The sequence below is a fragment of the Adiantum capillus-veneris genome, chromosome 2, assembly GCF_014529385.1.
Source record: "Adiantum capillus-veneris isolate H3 chromosome 2, ASM1452938v2, whole genome shotgun sequence".
In the NCBI taxonomy this organism is placed as follows: Eukaryota; Viridiplantae; Streptophyta; class Polypodiopsida; order Polypodiales; family Pteridaceae; genus Adiantum; species Adiantum capillus-veneris.
In genome coordinates, this window is record NC_140932.1 from 111,311,171 (window position 1) to 111,333,010 (window position 21,840).

The following is a 21,840-nucleotide window of genomic DNA, read 5'->3' on the forward strand; positions in this document are numbered from 1 at the left end:
CCAACTATATGCAAACGGAGGATGAAAGTGAGGATATGGCGTTTGACCATGAGTTTTAATGCTCTACAAATGTTGTTGTGGCACATACAGGAGGATGTGCAAGTTCAGAGGGGGTGGATGTCGTGCCATGGCATGTACATAGTGTGAAATAAAAACATTCACCTCACTCTTGACACTTCTCAATGTATGCAAATAAAAGCAATCATGTACATATTGTGATATATGTTGAAGCGTCTACTGCAGTCATTATCATGTACATACCTAACCGGGGAGTCGTGGACCTAGATTTGGTGCATTTGCATACTTTTCCACTTGATAAGATGCTTAATTTGGTTTTACAATGTATATATTCCAAGTGTTTCATGGTGGCACACTCATCTCGCCTATAAAGACTGATGCGGGCAAAAAACTGCCAACAATAGTAGCTAACAGACGCCGTTGCAGAATTGCATGGAAAATGACCTAGTATATTGATGGAATATTATGCTTATATATGATTTTTATGCTTATGCAAGTGATCCCACAAATTTAGGGATTTTTTTGACTCCGTTTGGGATTTTTCGCATAAAAAATGGCATTTTTTGGGTAAAAAATGACCTGAAAAATGGCATAGTTTTGGTCCAAAATGAAAAAATGGCCGAAAAATTGACACATCAGCTGAAAATGCCGTGGGTAAGAGAGAGAGGGCTTCTTTTTACATAAAAAACCTGCACTTTTTCTCTACTGTTCAATAGCTTCCATGGTTGCCCATTCTATGTGTGCTACAGTCCCGCCTCTTCGCAATCTTGTATCTGAGCTTGTGAATGAATTAGGGTTTTCCCTTATCAAAATGGTGTTTGGGCTTCAATTTAGAAGCTCATAAATCTCTGCAAAATCAGAAAATGGTCATCGTGAAGGTGGAAGCTCGAGCCTTCCTTTCAACTGTTTGATGTTACGACTATATAATTGGGGGCGAGGCTACATGATAACATGAAGGTTTGGGTTTTGATTGAGAATTGTGCTTGTATGAGCATTGAGGTTTCATGGCTGAAACTTTAGTGTTTTTTAAATGGTCTTGTAAAGTAAAATTGAATGTGATTTGGTGATCCTCTCATCATAATCTCGACTACAAAAACAAGCAGACTCCAAGCACGATAGGAAAGAGGGTTTGTGACTTTGCTGTCACGAACGCTCTTAGATTTTTTGTCACCCTTAGAAAGAGGGTTGGTGATTCTCTGCAAACGATTTTTCACAAAGTGTTTGTGGCTCTCATCACAAACTCTCACAGCCAGAGGTTTTGCACCTTCCCAGCTAGATCACACACTTTCCGACAGCGTGCTCCCCGGGAGCACCAAGGTGCTTGAATTAAAGAGCACCAGTAGTGGAGCAACACGGCTTACTCGGTGTGCCTAGGGCTAGAAAAATAGAATTTTTCTAACCGATCAAAATAAGGGGAAACTAGAAATTCTCCCGATTTTCAGCTCAAAATTTGAAGCTTTTGCCGCTTTAAAGTGCTCCCAAAGAGAAGTACGCGTGCTGTTTACTCGGCGTGCTCTGCAAGAGCACCAAGGTGCTTTTCCCAAAGAGCATCATGCATGCCCTCAGGAGCAGCATGTACCCTAAAAGAGCAGCACACACACCCCTAAGAGAAGCTTTTATTATCCTATCTAGTGTGAAGCGGCCTTCTCTACAAGTACGTAATCTGCATCTTTGTAAAATGCAGGGATGGAGCAATAAGCTCCTTCTCCGCACAGCGACACACCCTCCAATTCCAAGTTCTACGTACAGGATTTCCAGAGGACAAAGGAAGACTGGCAACCTTTTCATCCAACCAGTGCACGTGGGTGGTGATCCCTCGTGATATGAAGCATTCACGTAAGAGCGATCTTCACCTGCAACGTCCAGATGACACCAATCGATGCTTACAAGGGGATTACAGTATGAAGGCCGCACCCTCACACATGGCATGGTTGAACGCAAATTGTATGTTGTTTTTGAAAGGGCTAGGTGATCCTCTGCTTATATCCATAGTCAGGATTAATAGGATCCAGTTCATCCATCATAAATATTTTTGAGTAAAAGTTTTTGATAATTGATTTTGGTCTCCATGATACTCTTGAAATCCACAGTTGCGTATATTGTTCTCAACGGCAATGTAGCTAGTGAGATCCTGAAATGCCTAAGAGCATAACATAATGTCTTTGAATTGAGACTAGAATTTGTCATTGCATGACCCATCTTCCACAATCAAACAGGGCTTAAAGCATATCATAATGCCTTTGAATCAAGAGGAAAACCCATGTTCCAGAATTAAATGAGAAGGCTATTTTGGACTGCTTTTAAGTTATTTCTTGCAACCTTCAAGAAAGATGCTGGTTTTTCTTTCTTCGTTATAGACCTTTGCAATAGCTCATGCATATATATGTATGGTTTACTTACAGAGTTGCATGTGTGTAGATTGATAATTGTCTAATTGTGTTATCCATGGAGCTAACTTCAGGGGCACCTTCGTAGGCTTTCCTGTGGATAGCGTCAGAGTGTCTATTGCTGCCATGGACAGACTCTTGTTTGCTCAGTTCTCTGAGCTCATGCTAGAGATGGCTATCAATGGCCTCACTGGAAACCTCTCCTTTGGCCTTGACATTGCCTTGGATTTTGGCCTCAAAGGAGCTGACATCACCATGGCCTCCTACTTGTCTGAGCTTTTGCACTTGGCTAGCCTCGTCACTTCTCTCATAGAGAACATTGAGCAACACAACAAAGACAAGAATTTTGTAGGTCTCATTCAGGTGAATATGAGGCATGCATCATTGCAAGTCATCTGCACGTGACTGTCCAATAATGTCTGGTCTTGATGGCAGCCATAGCCCATGAAGGTGACCAGAGAAAATCAAGTGATCTAGTTGCAAAATCAAAGGGTTTCCGGCAAAGGCAAACAGCAATGCACTGAGAGAGCAACCTTGCCTCATATTCAGGGAGCATCCAAGAGGCCAAGAATCCCCAAGGAAGCATTGAGCATATAAGAGGTGTATAATATTGGATAACTTTGCCTCATAGAGCATCCAATCAGAGGCTAAGACTCAATCAACTCACCATCAAGAATTCCTGAGGAAGTGCTATTAGTATATAAGAAGTGTACAATGCTAACGAGCACTTAAAGTAACACGGCGACTGCTGGTGCTACGCTAGCGACTTGCACTACATGTACATGTGCTTGCTAAAGCAAGCTAAAAAACCCACAAAAAGAAAGCCCAAACACCCTTTTGACACACAACACCATGTCTGTAAATTTACAAAAAAAGGGGGTGTCCACCAAATGCGCCCAACAAGGTGAATGTGGACCATTTCTCCTAGTCTTTTTTTCCTCTCACAACATTTTCAATGTTTCTCTCGCCACTTTCATTGTTCTTTAGCTTTGTTTGTAATTCATGCCTACATATTACTAGAAAAAAACCTTGATTGGTCTATAATGACTTGACAAAGATATAAATCCTCTCACTACATTATAATGTTTGTCTCACCACCTTCAATGTTCTCTATCTGTGTAAGTATGTCATTGCCATTTATTACTTGATAGAAAACATAATTGATCAAAAAACTTGAAAAAGTTCCTAAAAAACTCGAAATGAAAAACTCGCACATAAAATACATCCGTTTTTGATGAGGCATCTTTGATAGGCAATAGATTGCTTCATCATAGATACACGACTTTGAGCGCTCAAGCATAATCACACTCAACAATTTGGTGGGCTAGAAGTAATTTTTTGTGGAGATCTCTGCCAAACAAGCCTTGTGAGTGACCGTCGGACATTCAATGATTCAAAAAACACACTTGATATTCTAGCACCTTCATTTTGGAATTCTCACATAAAGTGTTGCAAACTCAAGATACCCATGCATATTCATAGAGATCTTGAATCGAATTAGAGTTGCACGGCGACAAACTGAGCAAGACTTATCGCTCATCAACACCACACACATAGACAAGAGCTTCGACATTGTGACAACTCCCCATCTTTCTTTTACCAACGCAATAAAGGACCATCATAACCCAAAGATTTTAGAGATGTTGCATACAAGTGCGTATGTCATTAGGGCACGTGACAAATCACACAAGACATTCTCAAGGAACCTTCTCATCCCAAACAGCTCACAACTAACTGCAAGACTTGCTACGATTCTTGAACTAAAGCCATGGATGATAGTTGAAATATGCTCTGTGAATATCGACATTTTAGATGGATTGGTAAATGGGACTGATGGAATCCTCAAAACAATAGATAACAATGGAAATTCCCATGTTGCATGGATAGCTTTCTTTGATAGAACAATTGGAAAGAAACAAAGATCTCAAAATCAACATCTACTCAATACTCACATTGAACCACATTGGACGCCCATATTGGAGGCAATAAAAGAGTTCCAAGTCGAGAGAAATCATCTCAATATAGTCTCCAAAAAGCAACTACCAATACAACCTACCAATGCGCGCACAATCCATAGATCACAAGGTCTAACCATGACTTTTCTAGCATTTGACTGTGCTGGCATACGAGCCCACGTCTTGGTCTACACTGCATTATCGCATATCAAGGACCCTGCCAATCTTCACATTTTAAGCGTGATACTAAACATTCACATTCGAACTGACCCTGCGGTACTCAAGAAGCTTGATCATCTTCAAACGCCTACAAGATGGGAGCAATTAAATGTACAACTGAATCTAATAGAGGATACCCATTACATAATTCAATCATTGAATGTGGTCTCCATCCAAAAACACATCAACCATAATAAAAATGATCTCAACTTCAGCTCATCAACAATTCTTTGTTTGCAACAAACAAAACAACAAAATGAAAGAAACTTGCTTGGACCAAACTTTCAACACATACATCATCACAATGGATATGGTCTATCAATGTACCACAAAACTTGCATCAAGTTGCACAATAAATCTTTTTTTCATCACCAAGGATTGAGATAATATAAGCCTTCTTCTCTGTGGCCATCAATAATATCATCCACATAGTGAATACCTACAAATCACCTAAGGCATCGATACAATTATTGCTTGATAGCAACATTGTGAGCATTATCATAGGGGATTTCAACATCCACATCAATCATGACAATAGCCAATACAAAAAAATTGCATGGTTTTCTCCACGAAAACAACTACACCCAAATAATTCAAGAGATGACAACTATCTACAATTCAATCCTTGACCATATTTGGGTGAAGAACTCAAGACCGAATACCATGAGGACGACAAGATTTTGCTTCTGTTTTGATCACTCATCAATATAGATAATCCTCCCAAAATAAACACCACCTAAAAGGGGCCTCATCCCCCTTGTCAAACCCCCCCCCCCCCCCCCCCCCCCCCCCCCCCCCCCCCCGCCCCCAAAAAAAAAAAAACTCACCCAAGGAAGAAAAATAAAAATCACATGATCTTCCATCACTACCCATCCCACGATGTACACAAAGAAAAACAATTTTGGATCTTTGAGCCCTCTTCGCATAACTCTTCTAACTCTCTTTTCTAATGGCATGCCGAGTTCACTACATGAACCTGTTAATTTCCAAGCTTTTGATTTCGTCGTCTTCTTTTGCTCTTATGCATTGCAAATACATTTCAATGGGCATGCCTCCTGATTTTGTCACTTGTTTAAACTCCAAAAAAAAACTAAAAACTGAAAAGGTGCAAGGCTTCCAATGCAAGACAGGTGGATTCCTTCTCCTTGCTCAATTTTTTTAAGCTCCATCGTATATAGGCACAGTATAGATAGAAGCTTTCAAAGAGATGGAATGCTAGTATCTATATCCAAGAATGCTAGCTAGTCTTTCAAAAAGTTGAAGACATCAAAAGGGGGTCACATCCGTGGTTGAGTTTGAAATGCACCCGTGAATTGGTCGTTGAAGAGAAGGGGAAAGAAACTTTCTCATTATTTAAGGTCAAGGTCGGAGAAACAAAATCAAAGAGAAAGAGTGACTTTTCTTTCTTCTTAGGTATGTGAATTCTAACTCCCTACCAATTTTGAATTATAATTTTCGTTTTTTTTTTTTTTTGGGGGGGGGGGGGGGGGGGACCCACAATAGGTGGGTGGTTACAGTATAAACACCAAAAAAATACAACCATATATATCCGTGCTAAGACCGAACCACGGATTCCAAAGGAGCTCTCAAGACATAGACAATACCACATCAATTACATAGATCACAAGATCATCCATTGGTTGCCACCAACCCACCGAACTGCCACCTCAAGACAGGTTGCCCACAAGATGACAATGACTAACATTCACGACTAACAAGGGTACCACCCCACCGAGGAGATAAGATTATAAAAAAAGACTTGTCGGCATAGAATGAGACTAGGCTGACTTACCCGACACAGAGCAGCAATGAGTAGATATGTAGCACACAAATATGGTCAAGAATGGATGGATCAGCCCACAGGTCTCCTGAAAGAATTGGCTACCTCCTCAGACAAGTAAGTGGATTTATCTCTTTGGGTAGAATCTATCAAGGTGCTGCCAAGGCTTTGAGGAGGAAAAGGGAAAGAGGGGGGGGGCGGGGGGGGGGAATACGTGGAACAGAAAGAAGGGCCATCGTGCAAATGGCTCATTTCGAGCACATGACCTTTTCTTCTCAGCTATTTGAATTTCAATACCATTGTGCATCCATAGGATAACAAGGTGAAGACTTCACGGTAGCCTCAAGAAGACAACAATTTTTGTTGTAATAAATTGAGTGATTATTAAAACACATTTGACATGCTGAGAGAGAGAGAGAGAGAGAGAGAGAGAGAGAGAGAGAGAGAGATGCACCTGTGTGATTTTTTTTAATTTTTTTAAATAAATTGGAATGTCAACAATAAAAGTTAAGTGATGGTGACCATTGGATGGTGAGAGGTGCAAAGAGGAATTGCACGTGTTCTTTACCACTCCCCTATGGCCTTCTTGGCCAAAAGCGCGGGGAGGCGGGGGGGGCGCATCTAGCATAATTTCCCACAGATGGCTACCTCTTTGCCAAAATCTCCTCCCATCACTTTTTGAAACCACAAAAATTTTTCAAATCTATGAGCTGGTGCTCAATGTCTACTCACTTTATTTTAAAGAGATCTATTTATTTGTAAGGTCCCTTCTAGTCCTCCTCCCTATCTACCTCTCTTCCTCTCTTGCCCTCGCCTCTCTCTCTCCTCTTGCCTCCTCTCCCTGTCTCATCCCCTACTACCTTGTTGCACTTGTAACTTCTTACAAAGAAAAATCGTCCAAGAAGAACATCATGCAAATACACTTCGTGCGTGCGTGAGAGAGAGAGAGAGAGAGAGAGAGAGAGAGAGAGAGAGAGAGTTCTATGTAGTGACCGAAGCACCACCCCTTTCTTTTTGGCTTTCTAAAAGAAACTCTTAGTGTTGTGTTGGGTTAGGGAGACTTTCATTGTTTTCGGTGCATGATGGAGACTTACCTTTCATTTCACATCGTGACACGTCCTTACTTTTCTTGCCTTCTATTGTTTTAGAATGCTAAAGTGAAGCTTCACCTTCAGTGTTCGGGAAAAATGTGTCTCAGCTTAATATTGTTCCGTTTTCAATTTCCAAAATGCCAACTGAGGGCAAGTAGAAAAGGAGAAATTCTGCCCCAAAATAGAGAAAAATAGTGTAAAAACCTAAAAAAATAATCTAATTTTCTAAAATTTCCTCTTGGCAAATTCAGGAAAGGAAATTTGGATCTTTGAAAAAATACTTTTTCCCAAACACTTCAAATCACCTTGCATAATTTTAGTAAATTTTACACACACACACATATGTTTTTTTTGCATTCTATTGTTTTAGAATGCTAAAGTGAAGCTTCACCTTGCATAATTGTAATAAATTCTACACACACACATATATTAATTAGTTCTTTTTATTTCATCTTTCATTTCACAACTTCACATGGCTTTACATTTCTTGCATTTTATAGCTTGATTCCGGTCAATCAATGTTAATGTTAGAGAAAGTCTCTTTTATTAAGCGGGTGTTCCTTCTCACAAAGAAGAAAACCAAAAATACTAGCAAAATTTTTGAGATTTTGCAAAATTTTTGAATGACTTTCTCACATATTTCATCGGTTTTTCTTTTGTTTACCATGGTTTGCAATTAGCTAGTTAGCTAGTTTCGATTTTTAATCGGCTCAAGACTAGGATGAGACAATCCTTTCCCAAACACTGATACCAATTTAATTCAACCTAACAATTTTACCACTTTCTTATTGTTTTTGAAAGCCATCGTGATCCTTTCACTTGTTCTATTTCTAGTAGGACAATAAAGCCAATCAAATTTAACTTTTCATTTCCCCAAAATTCTAAAAAAAGCACATATCATAAACAGCCTCATATACTTATTCATTGCTTATAATTATCCTTAATGAGCCATTGTGTGCTATTCTAACTTCAACAGCTCAAACAGTGACCGTGGTTACCATACTTTCTTTTGTTTTTGCAAAACTCACAATTGTGAGTGATTGTATTAGAATGCCACCAATAAATATACAAAGCAGCCTCAAGCTCATGCCGAGCCTTGAGGGGCAGATGGTTACATCAGAGCCTAGTTAGAAATATCGTACTATTATCAAAAGCCAAATCCTTCATACTGTGAGGCTCGATCGGATGGCGGGGGTCGACCTAAGCCAATCATCTGAGCTTTGCCTTTTTCCTAACACATATATCAACTCCTTTGCTTTCTTGCACTATCTCTGAGAAGCTAGCCACAGAGAGGTCAGTATCAAAGACACGACAATTCCTGACCTTCCAGATATTCTTGAAGAAACAACACCTGAAATTTGTGTACAAATTATAAGTGCAAGATTTTGAAACTATTTCCCACCAAGGCACAAATCCTTCTTGAAAAACTCTATCTTCTACGTTCTTTGTATCCATTTGCACACTTGCCTTGCCAGGCCTCTAATTGCTGAGCATTCCATGAAAAGGTGGGCGATGTCTTTGCTAGCTAATCTGCACAATGAACACCTATCGGACTTGATACTAATGCTAAATCTTGATGCCTATCGGCAAAGCCACCCATGATACCTTCCACAGAAATACCTTTATAAAAATATGGCCACTGTGGATTCCAAATTTTCTTCGTGACCGCGTCCATCGAACTTCTGACCATTGTTTCTTCCACTGTTTGGTGAAAGGGGTGAACCAATCAGCCCCATGCATGAATGCTTGGTAAACTCCCTTGGTATGAGTTTTAAAGAAATGACCACCCATGGGCCATTTCCAAGATTTCCACTCAAAAGTAGATTCGTAGATTGGCATCAGAATGTTGTCCAATCCTTCTACAACTCTGTTGACAAACAGCTTCTCCGTGCCCTTAGTTGAAACTGGGCAGTCAATTGGTCAGAGGATTACCAACACTTGTTGTTTCTATCCCAAAATTGGATCAACCGCTGGAGTCCTTTAGTGTTCAACCTTTTCACAATTTCTCTCCCATAAGGGCTCAAAATTACAACAGCGGCTTTAAATAGCCAAGGGGACCAGTGCAAGATGAGTTTTAGAAGTATGCGGTCAATTCACTCCATTCCAGAACCCTTGTTGCCCTATTACACTCTTGCACTAGCTCAACCGTGATGCCACCTAGTCTCAAGCTAGACCACCTTGGGGCAAATAGTTTGTTGTGCACCTCGATCTCTGTCCATTGCCCACCTTTAGAGCAAAGTTTTGCCTTTTAAATCATATCCTGGATCATGATAGCCCAAGACTAGTCTTGTTTTGTGATTCAGACCACAAACGCCTCAACATGAAAAACAGGGTTGAGAATTCCAAGGCCACCTTGAACCACCACCGGTCAAGCGATAATTTTCCACTTTCCTCATTGCCATGGTGATGGGCTTTTAGTGCTGTTCCTTCGTAAGAATCTTTTAACATATTTCAAAAACTCCTTCTAGTTACATTTGGCTATTTTGAGGAGTGGGCTTGTGAAGGCAATATAAGGAAGCATAAATGAATTGATCACTTTGACTCCACAAGGGAAGCAACATATACTCCCACCTTCTCATTTTGCTATGGATCTTCTCAATGACCCACTGAAACCTTTGCTCGTGTGTAACATCCACCCCCAAGGGGGTACCCAGATGTTGAAATATCCTTCCTTTAGACACAATCTCCCCTAACCAGAGTAAAGGGTCAAATGAGTCATTTTTCGTCAAGGATATTAGTCTAGACTTTTGAATACTGGACTTATGCCCCGAAGCCACAAGAAATGTCTACACAATCTCTAGTGCCTTCTTGAGTACCTGAGGGCAAGCTTTCAAAACGAGGAGGGAATTGTCTGCAAACAGCTTGGCCAGGAGCTGATCGTTGCCGAGCAAACTTAAACCTTGAATTTCACCCCACGTATTTGCAACTTCGAGCATCATTTTTAGAGGATGCGACCTTACGGAAAAGAGAAGAGGGGACAAGGGGCATCCTTGCTTGATAAATCTTCTGGGTTCAAAGGAGCCCACAATTATATAATTGAACAGTGGTTACCATCATGGGCAGTTTTAGTGCCTCACGGATGGAGCAGCTACTCACCTTTGTCTCTCTCTAAAGAACACTAACAACATCTCTTCTATGAAGTTCTAAGCACCATGTGTTAGTAATTCTTGTTTTTGATTTCCTAATAATTTCCATCGAGACTTTGTGCTTGGTGTGAGGACTCATTAGAAGTCATTGAGAGGCACCAATTTTGGACTAGCCTTCTGTGAGTACTAGATGGCTCCCCACAACACCTTCCATAAAAAATACTTCATGTAATCAGGGCATCTGCTCTCCCATATGGAATTAACGCTTCTAATCCATCACTCTTTTGACCAATTTTTCTTCCATATTTTGGTGAGTGAGGCAAACTAGTCTACTTTGTAAGCTAGCTCACAATATGTATCTTGGGATTTGAGGAGTGAAAACACTTTGTCTTTTGGCCAATGCTAGGCTTTGCAGTCTAACTCCGCCCAGAGACTGGTGCCGATGTTGTTGCCATTACTTCCAAGAGCATACTGAATAGAAGTGTTTCCTAAAAGCCACAATTATGTTGTTGCACCAAAGATTGCACATCCTTCTAGCAGAGGTTTTTGTCATCCCAAGGTGAGACAATTTAGAAATTCCTTTGTTGCTGACCTGGCAGGCAACTTCCCTCCAGAAAGATTTTAAAGAACCTTTTCAAGTTTAGAAATCAAGGGGGGCCATTGGCAAGAGGAACCTTTGAAATACCTAAACTTCTACCCCATTCTAGAGTTAAAGCCACTAGGTTACACTTTTGTGCCAATTCTGTTGTATTGTTACGAAGCTTAGGGAACGTCCAAAGAGAGGTGCCAAAATATTATCGTGCAGTGTGTGGACTCCTTCCATTTTCCCCCTTTTGAGGTAAGATTTTCTTTGCTTATCATGTGCCAGGCCATGATGGCCCATTCTTGCTTTTTTTCTAATAGTGAGATAACTAGCTTGGCACACAATGCTTCTGCATGTAGCATGGGGTCCAAGATCCGAATGCTGCCTTGATTCTTTGGTCTTGCTAGCCATTCCCATTTTGCCAATTGACAAGGGTTTGTGGTCTTAGTGTTTCTCTTCCAAGAGAATCATTTATTAGTCTTCAACAACTCTTTCCAATTGGATTTGCTTAGCTTAAGCAGCGGTGACACGAAAGAAATGTAAGGGATCATGAAAGAATTGATGACATTGACTTTGCTATGGAAGGGGAGGAGCACCAAATCCCATCTTCGCGTTTTGATATTAATCTTGTTTAGTACCCGGACAAAATGCTTCTTATCTAATAGGCACACCCCAAGAGGGGCTCCCAGGTGCCCGAATACAATGCCCTTCCCAATAACTTCCCCTAACCAATCCGTGGGGTCAAATGAGTCGCTTGCTGATAAAGAGATTAATCTTGACTTCTCAATATTACACATTAAGACAAAAGCCATGGAAAATAGCTGGATAATCTCAAGGGATCTTCTTAGAACTTTTGGCTTGGCTTTGAGAAACATCAAAGAATCATCCACAAACAACTTTGCAAGCAATTTTTTACCTTTAGGAAGTGATAGACCTTGAATTTTCCTAGGTGACTAGTCTATCCCCATTGCTTACAAGGCAAACTAGCATCATCGACTAAAATTGATCTCTCCAAAGCTATCACTTTAGTGGGAAACACACTATACTTAACGATACTAAGAAGTTGGCCTTTTGCCTCCTCAACCTCTTGTGAGAATACTTCTGGCTGACCAATGATTTGACTAATATGGACGAGCATGAGTTTGGCCATAGCATTCTGGTGACTTACAATGTTATCCTTCTCATTTGTGATTTCTATTATAGAGTCTCTTCTTCTTTTGACCTTCAAATATCTAAAAAAATGAGCCAGGTTGGCCGGTTCAGGTTTGAAGATGAGCTCTCTAGCCAACAAGCGTGTCTCTTTGATCTCCTCAACTTGTAGCTCAACAAGTAGCGCATTGGATTCAAGACATCTTTTGTGCTCCTCTTCCAAGCCTTCTCCTTTTTGCATGCGTTTGGAGAGCTCATCCACTTCTTCTTTCAGCTCCTTGTTTGTGACCTCGTCAGCTTTTTTTACTAAAGGCCCTGCTCGTTTGATAGCTGATTGTATGTTGCACACCAAGGAGGACCAGATGAGAGGGTCAGGTGCATCCACATCATGCTCAAGTTTGTCTAGACCCTTCTTAACTAAGGACCTGAAGAGGGAGTTCTTAAAGAGATGTTCAAAGGAGATTAGATTCTTATTTTTCCCCTCTGGGAGACAAGCATCATTACTAGCCCTTTGTATTTGAAGCTTAAGGGGAAATGATTAGACAAGATTTTGGAAGTTTCCAATCTCATGATAGAAAGAAGCCAAACCTTCTGATGTGAAATGTAACATCTGTTCAGATGGGAAGCTATATTGGAGTATTGTATTCTCCTATATGTACAACCAAAAGAGCTACTCCATAGGCCAAAGGTCCACAGTCAAGCAACACCCATTTCTTGCAAAGTGCTTTCCATTTAGATTTTTCTAAACCTGCTGGAATGCTACCCGAGCCCAATTTGTCCTTCCAAGCATCCACCATATTGAAATCCCCATGGTGCACCAATCTTCTTTTAGTGTCCGCTCCCTCAGATCCACCTAGAGTTTGGATCTCCCCTTAGAATCACACAACACATATATGTTAATAAGGGTCAAGAACTTCTCTTCCCACTTCACTCTTACCCCGAGGACTCTCCAAGAGGCATGGTTCAACACAACCTATGGCTGTAGATCCCTATCAATAATGAAGAGGACCCCACTAAAAGTGCCATCACCATAAAAAACTAGCTTACTCCCTAGTACTTTCTTCTCGCAACTCGAAGCATCAAGATGGTGCTCCTGGATTAGCCAACAATTTATAGCATTTTTTTTTACCTCCTCCCAGAATAGCATGCTCTTATCGACCGACTTTATGCCCTTCATATTTCATGACTAAATTATTAGGTCTTCCATTAAGGGGAGAGTGGGACATACTCCTCCACGTCTAGTGAGCTATTCATAGCTATCTTTCTTCATTACCCTCCTCTATTTCACCCTAAGAACTATCCCCCATAGCTACCCTCCTCCACCAAGTTCAACTAGGCTACAGACACCTCTAAGGTGAACAAGGCCCTTGGATTATTGGCGTGCAAAGCCTTGAAGGAGTTTCCCAACTAAATGGGGGGCTCCTAGATATTTGGGGGGTTCTCCTTGCGATGGTAGTATGTACGTGCCAATGCTTTAACTCACTTGTGCTTGATTACTAAGACTTGTTGCCATCCCTCATCCACCTACCTCAGGGTAGATGCCAGGGAAATGTTTTTGCCAAGGTTTCACGAGCGTTTTGATGATAGGAAATGCCAAGAATTGCATTCTTGGTGTGTCTTGACTGCTGTTTGTATCTAGGCTTGGCTCAACACTTGAGTGGTCCTTGGGGGTAACTACATGAGTATCTATCTTGCCAGATTTGGTCACTACATTTCCATTATTGCTCCCTCCTTCTCCTTGCTTTGCTCCTTCTACTTCCATGTTGGACACCATCGTTTCTTTGGGTGTGGTTGCTTATGGCTGACTTGCCTTTCCCACTTCAACTTCACTAGAACAACCATTCATGTGGCAATCTCTTGCAAACTGGCCAAACCATTGCACTTGATACATGCTCCAAATAATGTGCCAAATATAACTTGAGGGATCACTTTCAAACCTACCCCTACATTAACTACCATGATTTTTGATGGAGGTTTACGTACTCCCAACAAATGCACACTTTATTAGCAACTACCCCTAGATTTCTATGCATTGGGACAAACAGAGGAATACCCAAGGTGCTCGCAAGGTCTCCAAGATTATCCCATAGACAAATAGATAGATTGACAAAGTAAACCCACATAAGACACATATCCTAAAAGGCTTTTGGAGATTCAAAGGATGGGTTCCATGGTAATACGCTAATGGGGGAGTGGTTAAGGTACAATGGAGTTTTTGCTAGAGCTTTGTCAGTTGCAACCGGGTCGTTGAATCGGACCATAAAAAACCCTTTGGTAAGATATTGAATATAGTCAATCATTCTGCCATTATTGAGAACTACCAAGATAGAGATCCATCTGATGTTCTCTAACTATGACAGTATTCAGCCCATAAAGCCAAATACTAGTGACAAACTGGCCACCACAGTAAGCTTTTTCTTATTCAGCGTGGTTGGTGGGACTGACATCGTGCACGCATTATCCACTTCAACCACCCGTGGTAAGATTTTTTTAAAGGCTTGAAAAGCTGTCTCTCCAATCGACGGGGCATAGTCAGATGAGCCTCTCCTAGCCTCCTCAAAAGAACTCTTGAGGTAGCCGTCCTATTGTGCTTTGTTGCTTTCCTTTTCACTTCTGTTATAACCAGATGTCTAGGCCTCGGGTTTTTTCTCCTTGGTCAACTCTTGACATCCGACATTACCTCTACGTACGATGGTCTTGCCAAATTTTTCATCTTACAGCATTGCCTGGCAAGCGCAATTTGGATCATTGAACCCTGGTTGCTCGGTGGGAATGGCCTCTATGGCCAACTTACAAAAGCTTAGGATGCTTAGTAGTAGAGATAAAATAGAGATAATAAGCGCTCCAATGGAGGTAATATAATCGTGCTTGCTGAAGAGTCTGAACTTCGAAAGAAAAAAGAACACGAAAAGAAAAATGACACGAATTAAACTCCCAAAACTCAGGCAATGCATGTTAACTCAAAATATAGCCTCATAAAAGTGGATGAATCTACACAAGTGCATGTGGGTGAGGTGGCTAGTGGGGCGTGGTGTCATAGGCTCAAATCCCGGTCGTGAGGGGGTGCCTTAGTCCTTGTTTTGCCTCGTTTTTGCATTGGCCGGGTTTAGTGTGCCTGACGATCCTCCCCTTGAACCTTGGCTGTAGATCCCATCACCACCTCCTCATAAATGCTAAATGTTACTTAGTGTTGAGGCTAGTCAAGCGAGTAGGATGGAGTTTTGCAATGCCCCGACAATAATTTTGTTTGTCCAGATGCTCCATTTTTTATAGGTGAATGATGTGGGAATTTGGTCGTGTCTTTAAAAAAGCAAGGTACTTGTCTGTCATTTCATTTCAAGTTGGGCTTACTTCTCTTGCAAATCTATTATGTAGACCTCTATTTTTTATTTAAATTACTTTACATTCATTATTCAAGTAAAATTATATAATTATCATGATGTGTAACCTAGGCCCAAAATTTTGGCTTGCCCAGACATAGGTTCAAATGTATTATTGGCCTAGGCCCTAATGGACAAGTGTCTCAAGGAGGTTTAAAAGTCTTGTAAATGAAACGAGATCACACTTTTAAAATGTTATTTTGTAAAGTTGCATTGACCTTTTTGGATTAAAAAATGTATTTATAAGAGTTTGATCCCATGATGCAAAGCGTTGATAAAAGGTCCTTTCATTTCATAAAAGTTATTTCATTAATTTATCTATTTATTTTTTGTATATTAAATTTATCATTTTTAAATTAAAAATATTCAAATATTTTTTTAATTTTTATTTTTATTATTTTTATTTTTTATTATTAATTTTTGTTTCAAAATATTGATGTGCAATATACACCTTTCACATTATTTAAGTGGATCTTTTTGTAATATATAAATCATTTGTGATTATAAATGTATAATAGTTAATACAAGTTTATAAGTTTATAGTAGAACAAAATAAAAATTTCTGATGATTGTAGGCGTATATTCAACCTCACTGCCTCTTCACCTTGTTATTTGTTTGTTACTTCTTTGGCCACTTTGCATGTGTACTCGTGAAGCATTGAAATTTCTTTTAGCCTTTAACCTATAGATAAATGTTTTCATTTGAATCATTTAAGACCCTGTTGAGTTTTTTTTTCATTTTATTGATTTAGAATGCCAATGTGATTTTCATCTTCCTACATTGAAAATCAAGTTCCAATCAAAGTATCATAAAAAGTTATAAATTCTTAATTAAAACATTATTCTAAAACTTTGGCTATGTGATAATTGCGCCATTGAGTAATGAATCTACTTAATCTTGTTGCTTTTTGTGTTGCCTTGTATAGTGTACATATCTCTCTCTCTCTCTTTCACACACACACTCTCTGAGAACACCCAATTTTTTGTGCAATTTGGCACATTTAATGGATTACAACGGCAAACTAACACGAGGTGGTTGAAAAGGTTGAGTCCTTTATTTAACACGAGTCTTTTCAAACTCTTTTGCATTGGCACAACTCTTGCTTCTCTCTTCTCCAGCTTTCTTGCCATATTCATGGAAGGTGAGGGAGAGAGTGAGGATGATGGGGATGATGATTTTCTGTGTGCCATAGCCATATCTTGACTTATTAATGTGTGGGGATTTTCTTGGTAATGAGAAGCTCTTTGCAAGTTCCATGGTAAGAGGCAAAGCCTCATCATAGATTTTGCTGCTTGTAACCCGAGTTGTGTGCATTGAAATCATGGGTGAGAACGATGTTCTCTCTCTCTCTCTCTCTCTCTCTCACACACACACACACACACTCACACTCACACACACACACACACACACACACACACACACACACACACACACACACACACACACACACAACCCCCCCACAAGTGCTTGGGGAGGGCCCTCTAGCTCAAAAGTGCAAGCCTTGTAAGCCCCTTCTGCATGTAATATGGTCCTTCATCCTCTAGAGGGACCTTCAAAAATTTCCAAATTGGAGGGTCAATTTAGCCTACTCATGAACAAAAGGTAGGCAAAAATTTCACTCTAGATTGAACATGTCACTATTTGTTGTAGGGTTGATAGGTGGAAAACATCCTATTTAACGGTGGATATCAGATGCACATGGATATATAGTGTACAAACAATTCTTTATGAGCAGTAGTTTTTTAATGTCCAAGAAAAAGATAGTAGTCATTCTTGAGCGTTGATGATATCTATAAATAAATATGTGCAAGAGGAAAATAGTCACTATTAAGTGGGGGAGATTTCATGGGGGGGTCACCTAATATTCATGTGACTATCATGTGAGTGCAACAGAAGGGGTAAGCAAATTTCAATTTTTCTCACATTTCACATACAGAAGGGTACTGTAAAATGAGATTAAGAAAAAAAATATAGATTGAATAGAAAAATAGTGTATTTTATTCATTAAAAAATAACGAATAAGGAGTTTTAAAAATAGTCTTTGAATGCATGCGATATACACAATCTAAATATAGTGACGCCCCCGAGGGAAATTGTACCCATTTTCCATGTCTCTTTTCTTCTCTTCTCTCACCTTAGCTTTGTGGTATACATAGCACTCCACTCTAGGAGTTGTAGATGCATATAATCGTGTTGCTCCATTTCCACATAGGAAAAAATTCAAAAGAGATGTACTTCATGTTTTTTTGAAGTGTATGCATTATTTGTATTGTGATGGACAAGAGTAGACTAGTATGCATGACAAATGTCAATTTTTGTGATCATTAAGTGAGTTGCTGATGTCTGTGAGAGGCGGGCTACTTGGAAGTTATCAAAGTGCAAGTTTATGGGATGATTATGTGTTTAAAGTTGTCTCCAAGTTTTTCTTTATGGCTTATTGATCTGAGTTTGAAGGGGGAAGTTATAAGAACTTTGAGGCTTTTTAGGGATCAAGTCTGCGGTTTCTAGATTGGCTTTGAAATGTGTGCTAGGTGGTTGATTTCAACCTGCTAGGGTTTTGGTTGAAAACCTCTAGAATGAGCTTTGGGATTTGTTTTATAGTATTCAAATAAAATTTCATTTGATCAAGTTATGCTCAAAATAGTCAGCTAAATGGTTTTCACAATTTTCAAGCTTCATTGGATGGAGAGAATGCAATACCAAGATGGGAAGATTTGATATTTTGTGAGCCAAACTCTGTGATCGAGTTCTGGTCAATGAAATTAAACCAAAATCATCCTTTACACAGCTCAATCTGGGCTTGATATGACCACTTTAGTGTTTTGTCTAGACAATTTTGTGTGGTGCTCTTGGGAACTATTGGGGGAAATGCATGTATGACCACCACATGGCACATAGTTTGATGTCAAGTCATATGAAGTCTAAATCTAACATCTAGTTATCTGATGTTTGAAACTATCCTATGGTCATCCAAAGTCTGACTTCCTCATATGGTCACCTGAGCATTTGAACCGATTTAGTATTCCGAGTCTAGATCTGGTGTTAGCAGCAGGCTAACTCGGATACCATTTTTCGGAGCTCTCATTGTAAAAACATTTATTATTTTGATGAATCAGGAATATTGTAACTCCTACTTTACAGATAAACTTTGTAATTGATGAGACGGGGCTACAAGTTTCCAGATTGTATCAACCTATCTTTAGTTAAAGCTCCCAGATGATTAGTTTTGATTACTAAAAACCTTGGCTAAGGTATAAAAGCCAATTTCTGTAAGTTTTTTATAAGTTTTTGGATAATGCAACATAGTGTGAGCTAACAGTGCTCACTTCTCTTCTTCTCGCGCTTCCTACTCCCTCCCGGTTGTCACATTACAGTCGCGTCTGTCACGTTGCAACAGCAGGTAAGAGCTCTATGCATTGACGTAAGCATTTCACGATATTTTGTAGCTTTTGGCATCACCGACCCGTGGCCTAATATCATCAAAAGTAGGAATTTACACTTCAAATTAAAAACTAAGTATAGGTGGGGTATTGGGACATCATTGCTAAGCATTTAGATGCATTCTAGGTAAAAAATGACTAGGTCAAAAACTCACTACTGTTAATAATTACGATTTTTGCACTTGATCTAAAGTGAGATTTGAGACCATAAGCATGTGTGCTTAGATCTTATAAACATGTCCAGAAGTTTTGTAACATTTGGATGTTGTTTGATGCTATAACGGATGTGATTTGTTTGTCGATGAGTGATGATCGATAATTTTAGTCATTTGTGTGTAGCCTAAGTTAGGTGCGAGTTGTTTGCTGTTTTCCAAGAGATTGAAAACCTCTTGAAGCCTCTATGCACTAGTCGAGTCAGCTTCATTCCATTGATTGACAATTATATTCGTGGTTCTACATTTGCAATAAGATAGGAGTGAGATTAGACACCCATCCCACATTTGGCACCGTTGCTGGGGATCGAAGAGACCTAGACTAGGTAAAAGCACGAGCGTCTTGTGAAGTTATCCTTTAACTTCCTCTAGGATCTGCTAGGATCTCCTAGTGGCATGGGTGTCTAATCTCACTCCTATCTTATTGCAGACATAGCGAGATTCGTGATTGTCAATCTAGGGGACGAAGCTGACTCAACTAGTACATAGAGGCTACAAGAGGTTGTCAATCTCTTGGAAAACAACAAACAACTCGCATCTAACTCAAGATACATTCAAATGACTGAAATCACGAAAACCTAATCGCTCATCGGCAAACAAATCACATCCATTACAGCATCAAACGATATCCAAACGTTACGAAACTTCTAAGACATGTTTATAAGACCTAAGTACACATGCTTATGGTTTCAGATCTCACTTTAGATCAAGTGCAAAATCGTGATTATTAACAACAGTGAGTTTTTGATCGAGTCTTTTTTCGACCCAGAATGCATCTAAATGCTTAGCAATGATGCCCCAATACCCCGCCTATACTTAGTTTTTAATTTTGAAGTGTAAATTCCTACTTATGATGAAATTAGGTAGCGGGTCAACGACGCCAAAGCTACAAAATATCGTGAAATTCTTACGTCACTGCGTAGATCTCTTACCTGCGGTTGCAATGTGACAACCGGGAAGAGAGTAGGAAGCGTGAGAAGGAGAGAAGTGAGCGCTGTTAGCTCACGTTTTGTTTCATTGTCCAAAAACTTATTAAAAACTTACAAAAATTGGCTTTTATAACTTAGCCAAGGTTTTTGGTGGTCAAAACTAATAATCTAGGAGCTCTAACTAAAGACAGGTTGATACAATCTAGAAGCTTGTAGCCTCGGCTCATCAATTACAAAGTTTATCTAGAAAGTAGGAGTTACAATATTCTCGATTCATCAAAATAATAACTTTTTTTTACAATGAGAGCTCTGAAAAATGGTATCCGAGCTAGCTTGCTGCTAGCATTCCCCCCTCCTCGCATGTGTCGTCCCTTGATACAGCTTTATGGGTTAAAGTAATCTTCGGGTTGACGGCTGGTGAGGCGGTATTTCAGTGCATGTAAGGATTTCTCATATCTGATCTTTCTTTCTTTGTCTGGAACCTGCAAGAACTGCATGGTGACTCTATTTTTGAGCTCAATGGCTGAGTAGCCAATAAATTTGGAGGTAAGGTTGCTTATCACTGGCCCAAATATCTTCGTTTGCCAAGTGAAGAATCCTGATAAAATGCTTCCTCGAACGCCAACATATTGCTTGAAGGTAAGAACATGCATCGGGCATAGAAGCCGTAAAGAACTTCTTTGGAAGGCTGTCCACTTAGGTGGCAGCAAAGAACCTTATTGCCCTCGAGGAATGACATCCAAGATGCTCATGCTTGCTCTGGCTCATGAAAAACTTCAATGCATGTGAGTAGCATTCGCCAAATTTTGTAGAGCATGGCACATAAGAGATCACAAAGACTTTTGAAGAATGTCATGGTGGCTGTTAGGATTTTCACCATGTATTATTTTGTCAATGTTCCCAACTCTGGGGTTGGAAATCTTAGATAGTTCAGCCATGTAGGCCGCTTCTTAATTAGTGCTTCATGTGCTTGCCATTTCCTTACCAGTGGTACATGACAAAAGGCTGGGTCTTTCTGAAGGGCTGCAGGTGCTCTTGTGAACAGAATCAAATATCATGGATTCTTGTTCAACCAGCTCTTTCTCCACTTGGGGTGGACTTCCTCTACGCCTTCTTCTTGCATATATTTATATAGTTGTTGTGTTACCAATAACAGCTCTACCTTGATCAAGGGATATGGAAATGATTGGTGATGCCATTGTGCATTGATTTTGGCTAGGAGTGAGTTGAGCAATGTTGATTGAGATGGAGAACCCTTAACTCCCAGTCCATCGCTGCTTTCCATTGGGCATTTGTCTCTTGGGCAACTGTTCCTTAAGTGCATCTTCTTCAGCATTAGATAGCTAGACCATGGGCACTTGCTCACCATCTGTTAGTGGTACCTGAAACTCTTCTTCTCCTCCTAGACCTTCTGTCGACTGTGTTTCCATCTCAACAAAAGAGATTGATGGAATTTCAATGTTTGGTTGCTCTGAGGTACCAGCTTCTTCTTGTTTCTCTGGTTGTCCCTCTCACAGCAACTGATTGACTCGCTTGAGCTCTGCTATCTCCTTGAGCAACTGTTCTTCTCGTTGTATCCGCATCAATGCAAGGTCTCTTTGTTGTGACTT